Source organism: Panicum virgatum, unplaced genomic scaffold (assembly GCF_016808335.1).
Source record: "Panicum virgatum strain AP13 unplaced genomic scaffold, P.virgatum_v5 scaffold_5141, whole genome shotgun sequence".
Lineage (NCBI taxonomy): Eukaryota > Viridiplantae > Streptophyta > Magnoliopsida > Poales > Poaceae > Panicum > Panicum virgatum.
The window spans coordinates 31188-44754 of record NW_024376479.1 but is presented as its reverse complement, the minus strand read 5'-3'; the positions used below and the strand labels follow the sequence as shown (position 1 = coordinate 44754).

The 13567-nt window shown below is 40.1% G+C and overlaps 2 long non-coding RNA genes across 2 annotated transcripts; one reads left to right on the top strand and one right to left on the bottom strand.

Moving 5' to 3' along the window:
* The first annotated feature begins 2355 nt into the window (after positions 1 to 2355).
* Positions 2356 to 6835, top strand: LOC120694356. Its single transcript, XR_005683455.1, has 6 exons — positions 2356 to 2383; positions 2555 to 2640; positions 2812 to 3026; positions 5781 to 5940; positions 6039 to 6143; positions 6373 to 6835. It is a non-coding gene; the product is annotated as an uncharacterized LOC120694356 (long non-coding RNA).
* Positions 6836 to 10947: 4112 nt separating this feature from the next.
* Positions 10948 to 13071, bottom strand: LOC120694358. The gene is made up of 2 exons (XR_005683458.1): positions 12821 to 13071; positions 10948 to 11350 (listed from the first exon to the last, which is right to left on the bottom strand). It is a non-coding gene; the product is annotated as an uncharacterized LOC120694358 (long non-coding RNA).
* Positions 13072 to 13567: the final 496 nt, after the last annotated feature.

The window sequence follows — 13567 nt, the reverse complement described above, 5'->3', positions numbered from 1 at the left end:
TTTTAGATGACAGCCCGGTTGGCACTTTTAGACGACTTAGACATAGGCAAAGTTCCCTTTTCTCTCCTAATGTCAGGTTGTAGCTAGCGGCTGGCAGCATAATTTTCCCATTCGCATGTTCCACGAGGTGGAGGTCACTTCTTATTCCCATGTTTACCAGGTCCCAACGTGACCTCAAGCCATCCTTTGTCTTGCCTTTTACATCCATCAACAAATAGATAGTGCTATCGAACACGTTCTTCTTTATGTGCATAGCATCGACGGCATGTGGAACCTCCAAGTCCTTCCAGTATGGCAAATACTTAAAGAACATTGACATCTTCTTGAAAGGCACGCCCTCTATAGGGGCTTTAGTTATCTTGATCTTCTTGCCATAGCTGACGTTAATCTTCCTTACCATATCAAAAACATATTTGTTGTTGTGTCTTCTTATTGGTATTGAACCTGACTCTGCCTTACCATCAAAGAGGGCGTAGAACACCTTCCTGCGGTATTTGTGCCTTTCAACAAGGAACCGGCGGTACTTCAGATACACAAATTTTTTTTGAACCATCCAGGTACACAAACATCGTGCCATCCAGCCATACTAAACATCCCGTCTTTCCTTTGATCTGTCTAGAGATCGAGAACAATGCAGGGTAGTCATTGATGGTAACGATTATAATTCCTCTGCATGTGAAGTGGTCCTTAGCATACTCGTCCCACATTCGCACACCCTCATTCCAAAGCTTCACCATATCAGCCATCAATGGCTCAAGGAAGACATCTATATCAATGCCCGATTGTTTTGGCCCTTGTATCAGAATACACAACATTATTAACTTCCTCTTCTGGCAAAGCCAAATCGGTAGGTTGTATATGGTCAATATAACTGCCCATGCGCTGTGTATGCTGTTTCTTTCCCCAAAAGGATTCATTCCATCTGTCCTTAGTGCAAACCTCACATTCCTTGGGTGTGAAAGCTTACCCTCGTCTTGAATCCGCTCTTCATGCCACCAACACATCAGCTTTCCTTCTCGAGGGTTTGCAAACATACGCCTTAAGCGGTCGATTGGATTGAGGTACCACATAACCAATTTGGGGAATCTCCTCTTGTTCTCGTCTATGCCTAAGCATGTATCTTCTTCGGAAGGTTCAGGCACACCCTTTTTCTTGCTCTTCTTCCTTTTGGAGGATGCTTGATCGTCGTCCTTGTAAATGTCATTCTGCTTGTAACGACTAGTGCCACATGTTGGACATTTCTCTAGTTTCCCAAATGTTTCCCCTCGATATAGTATCCTGTAGTTCGGGCAGGCATGTATTCTCTCAATTCCCATTGTGAATGGGCTAATAATCTTCTTTGCCTGGTACATGTTCTCAGGCACAAAGTTAGGCTTCGGAAGCAACCAGGATAAGAGTTTCATCAGATCGTTGAAGCTAGAGTCAGACCATCCGTACTTGGCCTTCAGAATCAACAGCTCGAGTACAAACCGTAGCTCAGACCAATGAGTTGGACACCCCCTTTCTCGTACATGCTATGGTGTGCTGCATCCTCTACCACCTTGAAATGCTCTAACCCTTTCGCGCTCCCAATAAGGACATCCGCCTTAAAGTGCTTCAGCATTTGTTCCAGCTCATCTGCATCACTATCATCATCACCATATTGGCCTTCTAAACTCCCCGAAGGTATGCTTATGTATCCACCACCGCCGTCATCATTTCCATCAACATGAGAACACGTCATGTGAAGGTCGGCATCGAAGAATGTTTCACTATCATCCGCATCTCCACATCCTATAAACCCGTATGTTCCTTGATCGGTTACTGGTAGTTCCGAAGGAGTGTCATGCTCTCCATGATGGATCCAAGTGGAGTAGTCATCAACAAATCCTTCAATGATCACGTGTGACCTGATGGTGACTGCGTCTGCCCAGACCTTCAGATTTTTACACTTCCTATAAGGGCAACATATACCGGAAACCCCCTTGATCCTCGCATCCATCTTCGCAACATCAATGAATTTATCCAATTCAACACGGAAAGCCCTCTCCGTCCTTTTCATGGTATACATCCACCGACGAGCCATCTACAAATTAAATTTTCACAAAACATTCCGTGGCACATCTTGAGATAATAGACTATTGATCTCGTAACAAACTTACATTATTTGACTGGTACAAATACATGTGCTTATAAAAACATATGTTTAAAAAACTTGAATTTCGTACGTTGTAAACGTACACCTATGTTGCTTGGTTCGATTAAAATATATATAGACGTTAAACACATGCTTGGGTTTTCTTAAGATCCAAAGACAGTACATATATAAGAGTATATCCATATTGGAGGAATACATCTGGCGATTGCAGGTGGCATAGCCAGAAGCAGCAGATCTGAGCTCCTGGTACATGTTTTATCTGTTTTAATCAATGACATCTCAAGTCCTCTGTTCATTTTTTCTTTCTCCAGCAAAGTTGGTCGATTTCTTCTCCCACGATCAATGAATATACACATTCTGCTTTCGCTGCAACTGTTTTGAGCAAACAAAACTGGTGATTGTTCTGCCCATTATCAGGTACTAGGGGCAGGAAACTCAGAAGTCATATATCATAAGTACAATACGTAGCCAGAGGAGAGGACGAATACGTTTGAGCTCAGCTGGTACATCTTCTGTTCTAACCAAGGACAGCTCAAGTCCTCTGTTTAGTTTTTCTTGCTCCATACTCCATTGAGGTTCATCAATTTACAATCAACATTGACACCTTCTGCTCTGAATGCAACTATTTTCAGCAAACAAACACTGATGATTATTGATCTGGTGGCTATTGTCAGGTACTGAAGGCAGGATACTCACAAGTCATACATCACAAGTAGGAAACTTACGTGATAATGCTTGGTTCTTCTAAGCTAGAGGCTATTTATCTTCAGAGACTAATCGACCACATCGTTCTCCCAATTCTCATCTACGGAAGGCTGAAAGCTCAAAAGGCATAAATCATAATTACAGCACAAGATCCTATTCAATTGCTTTGTGAGTTGAAGCTACGGTATGTTAATCTTAAACACCATTACTTTTCTATTTGACATGCTCAAAAGTCCTAAATCTCCTCATACATACATATGTACATATGCATGAGAAAATGCGCGTACACGCATCTGATTCTGTTGCTGCTGACCACGCATCTCTGCAAAACACCAGCCGACCAGCATCTGTCCCATGGACGCACGTCTGTCTCTGCAAAACAAAGCGCGACGCACGCAGCATGCGTTTATCGGTCCCATGTGCTTATTGCATGGCAGCCTGTTGCAATAATTACGTTTTGCGTACAAGCTAAACAAACAGACTTGCCAAGTTTTTAATCTCCTATTGCAGCCATAAAAAGATAGGCAGAAAATCGTGTGACCCATGTATGCTAGCTACAACTAGTCTATATTTCTTCTGTGCATATAGTTGCAAGTAACTCACTTAAAATTAGGCAATACTAGTCCACCAACCCGTGCTCCTCCACGGGCTAGAACTATAACAAATATAAACATTAATTAGGTGGTTGTGGATAAATTTAATACATACAACTAATAAAAATACTTATATTTGTTTTTTTCTTTCTCTGTCATCTGTCCACGCGCTCACATTTTCTAACTGTAATAATGCTTTCTTAGTTTGTATTCTATATTGATTGTGATAAACTAATAATTAATTATATAACTTTTATCATCTACGTTGATAGTTTCTCACCCTTCAAAATGTGTCCTTAACATATTATTTTACGATTTAAAATTTGTCCATAGGAACTAAAAGTTAGGAGATTAATAACATAAGGAAAGTGATCAACATAGGTAACACGTCAATAAGGGGACACATGTGCCTTAACTCAACCTTACTAAATTAAACTGTATGAGAATTTCTAAAACATAAATTATCATGGAACATAGGGAGTACCTTGAAATCTATGTTTAAATATGTCATCTACTTTTTTATCCTTGTTGTGGTGATGTACGAATCCAGATTTCCTTTTAAACTTTTGTTAATTTAGTTACTTTCTATTTATCTATTTTCTAATAATAGCTAATACTGGTAAATGTAGATGTAGTTTTTTAATTTTAAAATGACATAGATGTCTAATTTATATGAATATATTGGGTGTGTAGATTATTTACTATAATATATAATATGGTTTTCTATTTAACTTTATAAGATTATATTAAAGAAATTAAACATGTGTGAAAAATTACATGTAGATTTTAGGGTTGTTTTAAATAATATTTCATATTGTAAGTGGGTAATTCAAATACAATTAAAGGGGTTACCTTAAATCATCTCTTATAATATAGATAATTTGAATATATAAATTTACTGTGCTTCTTTAAGTTCTATTTTATAGGGTTGTTTGTGAATTTGTTTAAAAATAGAATGAATGCAATAATTATTTCTATAGATATATGTTTTTTAAAATATTTAATACTTACTCTATCGGTCTAAAACTATAAACCACAACTAACATTTGATTCAATGTTTGGTTGTCTATTATATTTAATAAAATTGTATGTATAATATTTATTTTGTTGTGTTTTTCGTTCTTTCTAAGTATTTTATGTATTATGTTTATTGAGTATTTTCACTAATTATTTTAATATTACTGGCTAGATGTTGTACCACAACAAAAAAGTAAAACTTTAAATGGTCCTCCAAGATGTATCAATGCATGGATTAATTGAAAGTTAATAATAAGAAGAAATAGAAAAAAAGATTTTTAATGGTCCTCCAAAAAGTATGGATTTATAGGTTGAATACAGTGGGACATAGGTTAATAATAAGAAAAAATAAAAAAATAAATGATCCTCCAATCGATGCATAAATTGATTGAGGTGGGAGGTGGTTTAATAATACGTAAAAATAAAATAAAAAAATTAAATGTTCCTCTGTGAGGAATCGATGCATGGATTGACTGTGGTGGCAGGTGTGTTAATAATAAGGAAAATATATAAAGAGAATTTAAATGATCCTCTATGAGGAATCGATGCATGGATTGATTGCGATGGGAGATGGGTCACCTTTGGCTACTAATAATCATGGATATAATTAGAAGGCCAGATGTTTCTGATTATTGTGGAATTTTCTAGACTTTTTTCTCTTTTTCTAGAGCGCTTCGTAAGCCGTGCATCCTTTTCATCTCCAATTAATAATAGTAAGATGTTCAGTTGCAGTTGTTCTCATCCACAACTACAAACTATTTCAATGTCCCAGTTACAACTAGATCATTAAAACCGTTGCATCTAGGACCGACGAGGCGATTGCAATTACAACTAAGCAATATACTCAGTCGCAATTGGCCAGATCCCGTGCGTGACTGCAACCGCTTCACTGCAGCCAGTAATTACAACTAGGATCTTTAAATCGGTTGCAACTAGGACCAATAAAGCGATTCCAGTTACAACTAGAGAATATGCTCAGTTGCAATTGGCCTGACACCACAATTACAACCGCTTCAATACCCTGGTTACAAATATGATTATTAAGCCTGTTGCGACTTAGCTAGGACCAGTAAGACGAGTGCAATCTGGCTTAGTTAGTTACATGACAGAGAGTAACTAAAAAAGTAATTACTCTCATGCAACTAGCTTACTATCCTAGTATATGTTTTGTTCTAACCAAAGACTACTCAAGTCCTTTGTTTTGTTTTTTTCTTGCTCGATCCATACTCCTGTTAAGTTCGTCAATTACCATCAACATCCACACTTTCTGCTTTCAGTGCAACTGTTTTCAGCAAATAAAAATGTATTATTATCCTGCCTATTGTTAGGTACTGAATCCAGGAACTCAGAAGTCACACATCACAAGTAGGAAATAAACGTAATTAGAGTTGATTCGTCCGAGCTAGAGGCTATGGTATGTTCATCTTGAGGAACTAATCAGCCATCTGTTCGAGATCCTCATCTGCTCCTTTGTGAATCGAGGCTATGGTACGTTAATCTTAAACACTGTTACCTTTCTCTTTTACATGCTCCAAAGTATGAAATCCCCTCGTATATATAATGCTTCTTGTTTCATGTGATAACAGGAACAAGAAGGCTAGACGAGACTGTTTGCGGCCACAGTTGTGCAGCTCAAAGACTAAAAGGCTAAAGAGCTCAGCTTCAGGCTAGCAGTCTACCTGTTTTCCCAGGTCAGACATCAATATCATCAACTACTGTTTCATATAGGTCTATCAGATGGTGCCAGTCATACATCATGTTAGCAAAGTAACAAAGAAACAATCATGCATGAAAAAGTGCCATAGGATTCAGTTAGTTTGGAACATGCATAACCCATAATTTATTGAGAGTACAGCTAGTTTGTGCAGATCATTTTTTTTTGTTTCAAAAGTAGCAGCTCATGTTCAATTTGGTCTGCAGGATTTTTGGGCAAGGAGACACTTTCAAAATAAATGATGGCCAGTATCGAAGGTGCTGCTGTGTCTGCAATTTTGAAAATTTTGGCAAACAAGTTAGCTCCATTGATGATGAAGCAGTACAGCTCTATAGTGGGTGTGACAAAGGATCTCCAGGATCTCAAGGGTCGATTTGAGGATATCAGCTCCTGGCTAGAAAAAGCAGGATGTAAAACTACGGATAATGATCAATTTTTCATCAGACAATTGAAACACGTCGCATACGACGTTGATGATATTGTTGATGAGTTCCATCTAGAGGCTGAGAAGCACGAAGCTGAAGTTGCCAACAATATTGTGTCAAAATGTCTCTGCACAAAACCAAAATCATATCTGTTTCAATTCAAGGCAGCCCTCAAGATCAAGGCTATAAAGAAGAGATTTGATGCAATAGTGAAGCAAAGAACTGACTTCAGTGCAATAGTAAACAGTTTGCCGGAAGGATCATCCTGTTCCACACATGAACAGGACTGCCAGGGCAATTCCAACAGTGCCAAATGTTGCTGTGGCATCAATAATATGTGGAAGTGAGCGAGAAAAGCAGGAAATAATATCTAAACTAGTGGACAAAAATAACCAACAGATAATCAAGATAGTCTCCATAATTGGGCTTGGTGGCTCTAGGAAAACTGCCTTGTCTAACCTTGTTTTCGGTGATGGTAACACCGTAAAGGATCATTTTGAAGTAAGAATATGGGTTCATGTGCCTCAAGAATTTGATGTCTAAGAGCTTATGATGAAGATGTTTGAAGCCATTACTTATCAAAAATCTGAACATCATTCCATACAGAACATAATTCAAACTATAGCAGATACGTTGACTGGAAAGAGGTATTTGCTTGTATTAGATGATGTCTGGACTGTGGGCCGAAGTCAATGGGAAGATTTTATGTTATATATAAAGAGAGGAGCACCTTGAAGTAGTATTTTGTTGACAAGTCGCAATAGAAATGTTGCAGAAGCAGTGGAATCAACAGATCTGTTGAAGTTGTTGTCCTTGTCTAAGGATGATAGCTGGACTGTGTTCACTCAGATCATTGGTGAGGACATAAAAGGTTTGGACTCTGAATTATTGGAAGTTGGGAGAGAGATTGTGAATAAATGTGGTGGGGTTCCACTTGCAATTAAAGTTCTTGCAAATGTCCTTCGTGGCAAGACACGTATAGAACAATGGAAGGCCGTGAGAGACAGTAATCTACTAGATGCTGAGGATAAAGAGCATAGAGTATTAGCAAGCTTGATGTTGAGCTATTCCCATTTACCATCCCATCTGAAACGGTGCTTCACAATATGTTCATTGTTTCCTAAAGGCCTTCCGCTCGATAAACAACAATTGGTTGACCAATGGATTGCTCACAATGTGATTAGTTTGACTCATGGTTACAATTGCTTGGAGGATGTTGGCGACGAGTGCTTCAATTCACTTGTGCAAGTTTCTTTTCTCCAGGATGTGAAGGAATATTTTGGGAGAGTGTGTTGCGAGATGCATGATTTGCTTCATGATCTTGCCAAGTTCATCTTGGATGAGCAAATTTCAACTAATGTGCCAAAGGATGCAACCAGTTCCACAAAATACCACAGATACTTTTCCTTAGTTCAACAGCCAAAAAAACCTTTGCCTAGAATGTTTTTCAAGAATGCACGTGCTATATATGTTGATGGTGGTGATTGTGATGATATAATATTCAACAAGGCCAAGAATGCAAAGCACTTGTGCAGTATCATTGCAAACAATAATCTATCGACAACAGTGCTCACTGCCATATTTCAGACAAAACATTTGAAATATCTTGAGATGTCAAGATTGCAATGTGAATCACTCCCTGAAACTATGTCAGATATTTGGAGCCTGCAAGCTCTGCATCTAGAATGTAGTAGCCTTCTCGAGTTGCCCAAATCTATTGGTAAGCTGCAAAAGTTAAGAACACTGAACCTATCATGGTGTATGAAGCTAAAGTTTTTACCAGATTCAATTGGTGACTGTAATATGCTTTCAAGCATTTATCTTTGCCAGTACATGGAGCTTGCAGCCTTGCCAAATTCTATTGGTAGAAATAAAAAGCTAAGAGTTCTTAAACTAGATCATACCAAGATTAAGGAGCTACCTGTAGTTATAACAAAATTGAGAAATCTACAATGTTTGAGTCTACGTAATTGTTATAGGCTGGTAGAGTTGCCCAAAGGCATCGGAAATTTGGATAAGCTTCAAGTTTTGAACCTAGAATATTGTGTGCAGCTGGTAGAGCTACCTAAAGACATTAACAACTTGGAGAAGCTTCATGTTTTGAACTTGGAAAATTGTGGGGAACTGGTAAATCTACCTGAAGGCACTAGCAAGTTGGAGAAGCTTTAAGTTTTGAACCTCGAAGGCTGTAGGAAGCTGGTAGAGCTGCCTGATGGCATTGTCAAGTTTGAGAGGCTTCAAGTTTTGAACCTGAAAGATTGTGAAGAATTGAGAGGGATGCCTGTAGGCATTGGACAATTCAGCAGTCAACTACAAAAGTTGCCCTTATTTGTTGTGGTAACGGTGAAAAGTTTGCTGGAATATCAGAGCTCGCAAATGTAGGTAGGAATAGTGAAGGTCTAATTATCAGAGGTATTTCACATGTGTTGGAGAAAGATGATGCACATAAGGCATGCTTGAAAGAGAAGACAAATTTACAGAGGTTGAACCTAGAATGGAAGATGCATCAGAAAGGTGAGGTGAACACTGAGTTTTTCTTTAATGAAAAGGTGGACACTATGTTGGAGGAGGCTGTACTTGATGGCCTAGAACCGCCAGCTGGGATTAAAGAGCTAGAAATTTGTGGGTACTCAGGCGAGAAATATGCATGGTGGATGCATAATCAGGTTGTTGGTACTGAAGTAAAGGGGCAAGCTTGCTTCCAATTTTTGAGGGCGATGAAGCTATCTGATTTCCAAGGATTGAAGCATCTACAAGGGCTTGTGGAACTTCCTTGTCTGGAGGAGCTTGAGCTGCACAAGATGCCTTCTCTTGAGAGCATAAGCTGTGGCCCATTTCCTTCACTGGTGAAGTTATTAATGGATGATCTACCTAGATTGGAAGAAGTGTGGTTGGTAGCAGAGAGGACCATGTCTGATGGAGAAGAGGGAGGAAACTGCAGCAATTGTGCACCTCACTCGGGACAGGTCCGAGTTGGTAATTGCTTGACATGTCTGAATATATCAAATTGTCTTACATTGAAGATCAAGACATTCCTACCTTTGTCTTGTCACCTGAAGCATTGGAAGTTCTCCGAGTGTGCTGGGAAGTGGATCACAGAATCTAATTACCACAGCCAATTCCATTTCGAGAGGTCCAATTCATACTTCTATCATAGCCACCTACAAAACACCGGACGTGAGTGGGAGGTGGTGCAACACATGACAGCATGGGAATTATTGAAGACTTTTCTCATTGATAATGCGCTAGGGGAGCTTCGATATCCACAAGAGCTAAACATTCTGAACTGCTGTCGCCTTAGTAGCCTTCCTCAAGCAATGGGGCAACTCACATCCCTCCAGGTGCTACGGATAGGAATGTGCGACGGACTTAAGCAGTTGCCGGAATGCTTGGGCGAGCTCTGTTCTCTTCGAACTCTACATGTTGAATGGCTGCCCAAAATAAAGAGCCTTCCCCAATCGCTGCAGCATCAGCATCTCACATCACTTGAGGATCTCAGGATTCATGCATGTCATGCACTTCATGAGCTGCCTGAATGGCTGGGAGATCTCTGTGCTCTATGCAAACTCCACATTTCTGGGTTGGATGGGCTGGCTTGCTTTCCCGAATCCATGTGCCGGCTCACGTCCCTTAAAGAGCTATGCATCGACAGCTGCCCACTCATCACATCCTTTCCGCAGGGGATGGAAAGCCTGGCCTCCCTTGAAAAGCTATGCATCTCTAGGTTAGGAGGAATCGGATCCTTGCCAGAGGGCATAAAAGGTTTCACCGCTCTGAAGAAATTGGAGATCATTGACTATCAGGGAATAAAATCCTTGCCAGAGGGTATAAAATGCCTCACCACTCTGAAGAAATTGGTGATCAAGAAGCGTCCTGATCTGGCGAGGCGCTATGAGGAAGGAAAGGGGAAGGACTGGCACCCCATTTCGCACATCCCTGATGTGCGGATTGATTGAGGTGTGTCATGGGCCCTTTTTTTCTACTCCCTCCGAATTTAAATATTTGTCGCGGTTGACTTTTTTTGCAACTTTGAATCATCCGTCTTATATATATATATATATATATATATATATATATATATATATATAGTATCACTATTTAGCTCCTGGGGTGTTGAATAACTATTCAACGCACCATCCAACAGATTCAACCACCCGCAACCGTAAAATCCTCCCGCAGCAGTAAAATTGCCTCTCATCTTATCTTCTGCATGTCCACCGCCCCACAACCGGAAAATCTTTAAACAGGATTGTAAAACTCTAACTAGTTGTCATGCACGTGCGGCATGCACATGTAAGAAAATTATTTGAATATATGACAATGCATATGCTATATAAGTATCAAGACAATAAAAAATGTACATAATATTGAATCATTGATAATCAAACTGGTTTCTAAAACTGTCAACAAAAGTGGCCAATAACAGCTAATTTGAGTTGGAGAAAAGATATGCTTTCTTGCGGTCAAGGTCATTATCACAATCCACATTTCATTTATACATCAGGGTAGAACCTATTCTCACAGTCCACATTTCATTTACATCTCGCAGCACCTATTCATTAACAGTTACCTGCATGCTTTACGGCCACTAACTTAGATACCTAGTCTCCTACCATATTCCCATTGTAATCTTCATGCATTCACGTAATTTAGTGTGGTGCTTGAATGATCCTCCGTTCACTGCTGCTCAACGTCGCAATATATCCCAAGCTTCTCCAGGACCCGTGCAAGCCCTGCGGCAGCTATTCAATTTGGCACCCTGTAGACAAAAATAACAGTCGCATTTAGGCATAATATCATGAACTATTTATGTGGAGGCAATTACAATTCACAGCATATAAATTGGCAATATAGCTACTGGACTGGGTTCTTGAGATAACAATTATCACAAAAGGCCCTGTTTGCATACTAATAAAAGAGGACACAAAAATTGAACCAGGCTACACCAAATTTAGCAAATGGTAAATCATAACAGTTTGATTTCCTGATGGCCATAGACCGTAGGGGGTAATCCACATTTCTTATTTTGCAATTGTTTTAAACGGCACTACTTTTAAAGGACAGAGTTAACATTGCAGAGTTGTAAAGATATGCATCTATTCTGTATATAGATTTGAAATGATCTGAAATAACACAACAATCTGAGAAGAGGAACAATAACAAAAGATATACCTTGCGGCAAAGATTTTAGTTCTAACATACTCACTGAAGATGAGGAACTACAGAACCTTATGGTTTGACATGCAAATCATTCCAAATTGGGAATTACTTCCAACAGGTTCTAGGAACACTCCTTCTGTCTTAATTGCAAATTTGGCACAGAGTGAAAGGAACCCCCACTGTAATGGAATGGCAAACAATAAAAATATCCGTGATATCAAGAACCTCTTTAAACTACAAGGCCAACTTCAGAGCAATTTCAGTCAGACTTATTTCGACCTTCTCGATTCATCCTCAAATGCAGCGATCGTGACAAGAGTTAGTTACCTTACAAGATGTGGTAGTGCAATGACTGAAACAACAGGTATCGATCTTCCTGATGCCAACAGTGTGCCGCAGGTTTCAACTGGGTGCCAAGTGCCAACAGTGTGCCGCACAATTAAACAATAATGGTGCAATTGTCTTCATTATAAAGAAAAATCCTCCTCTATGGATTCTTCAACTGTCAACTAATTAAGTGCCTCAATTTTTTTATGATTTTTTAGTTTTAAGTAGTTGACATCCTTATTTACAGATCATCTCCAAGTTAGAGAAATAACCAAATATTAGATGTTTACTCAAACAACTGCAAGAATAAATGACAGCTTGGACCATCGTAATTGCAGGTTTAAAGACAAAGGGTATGAAAATAAGCCAAACAATATAATATAAAAATGATTTAGGCTTTCAGAAATGGGTGACATGCTATAGTGATATCACAGGCATCCTAGTAGGCTCCAAAAAACACTGAACTGCACACAAACCAACTGAATGTTAGCATGTCCGACCCAAGCCATGACCTTGCAGTCTAAAAGATATGGAACAATATAACTTAGAATACCAAAGTAAGAAAAGATATGGAACAATATAACTTAGAATACCAAAGTAAGAAAAGATATGGAACAATATAACTTAGAATTTAGAAAAAAAATAAACTATCAGAAGCAATTATGCTATATACTTATGGTTAGTGAACCTAGCAATCCCTTGCTGCTGTTGCTAGAAAATAGATTCTAGAATTGAGCATTACCTGAACCCAAGGTTAGTTTGTGGCAGTTCCTGAACAGAGGCAAGAGCTGCTACCGCTGAAACCGGAATGAAGCACTGTAAGTCAAAGAAGCAACAGATCAGATGATATGCAGACAGCCGACATAAGCAACCTGCAAAGGCAACAATAAACAAGCCGCTAGGCCACCGGCGTGAGCTGCTAGGACCAGTGAAGATGGCACGAAGGTCAAGGGACCAGATCTTGTGGGCGCCAACCAGTGCTGCCGCTTGCCCCTGTATGTGGCCGGCTAGCGTGCCAGTTGTAGACCTCGCGCATCGAAATGTGGGATTCTGAAACTTGGAGGGATGAGGGCATGGAGCAACAGGAAAGAGGAGATTGGTGAAGGGATTGTACTCTGAGGGCTCTAGATGTCGGCCATAGTGGCCTGAGCGCCGAGGATACCGGTGCCGCGCCCTCACCCTCGCCTGAGCGGAGCAGGAGGTGGAGCAGAGGGCGGATCTGAGGGGCCTCCCTCCATGGCGGAGAGCAGGTTCTCCACCAGTGTTTGGTTCAGCACACGCGCGATTGCGAGGAGGGAGAGGGGAGGAGCAAGGCGAGCGGAGTGCGGAGATCGGAGGCGATGCGCTGCAAGTTGTGGCTGGCTGCTGGCGTGATTGATGGGCGGCGGCGCAGGCATCCATGCGGTGGAAGGAAAACATGCACCTGATTTACGGACGTGTGAGAGGCGCGGGTATGCGGGCGGGTAGGCGGAGCAGATCGGTTTGAAAA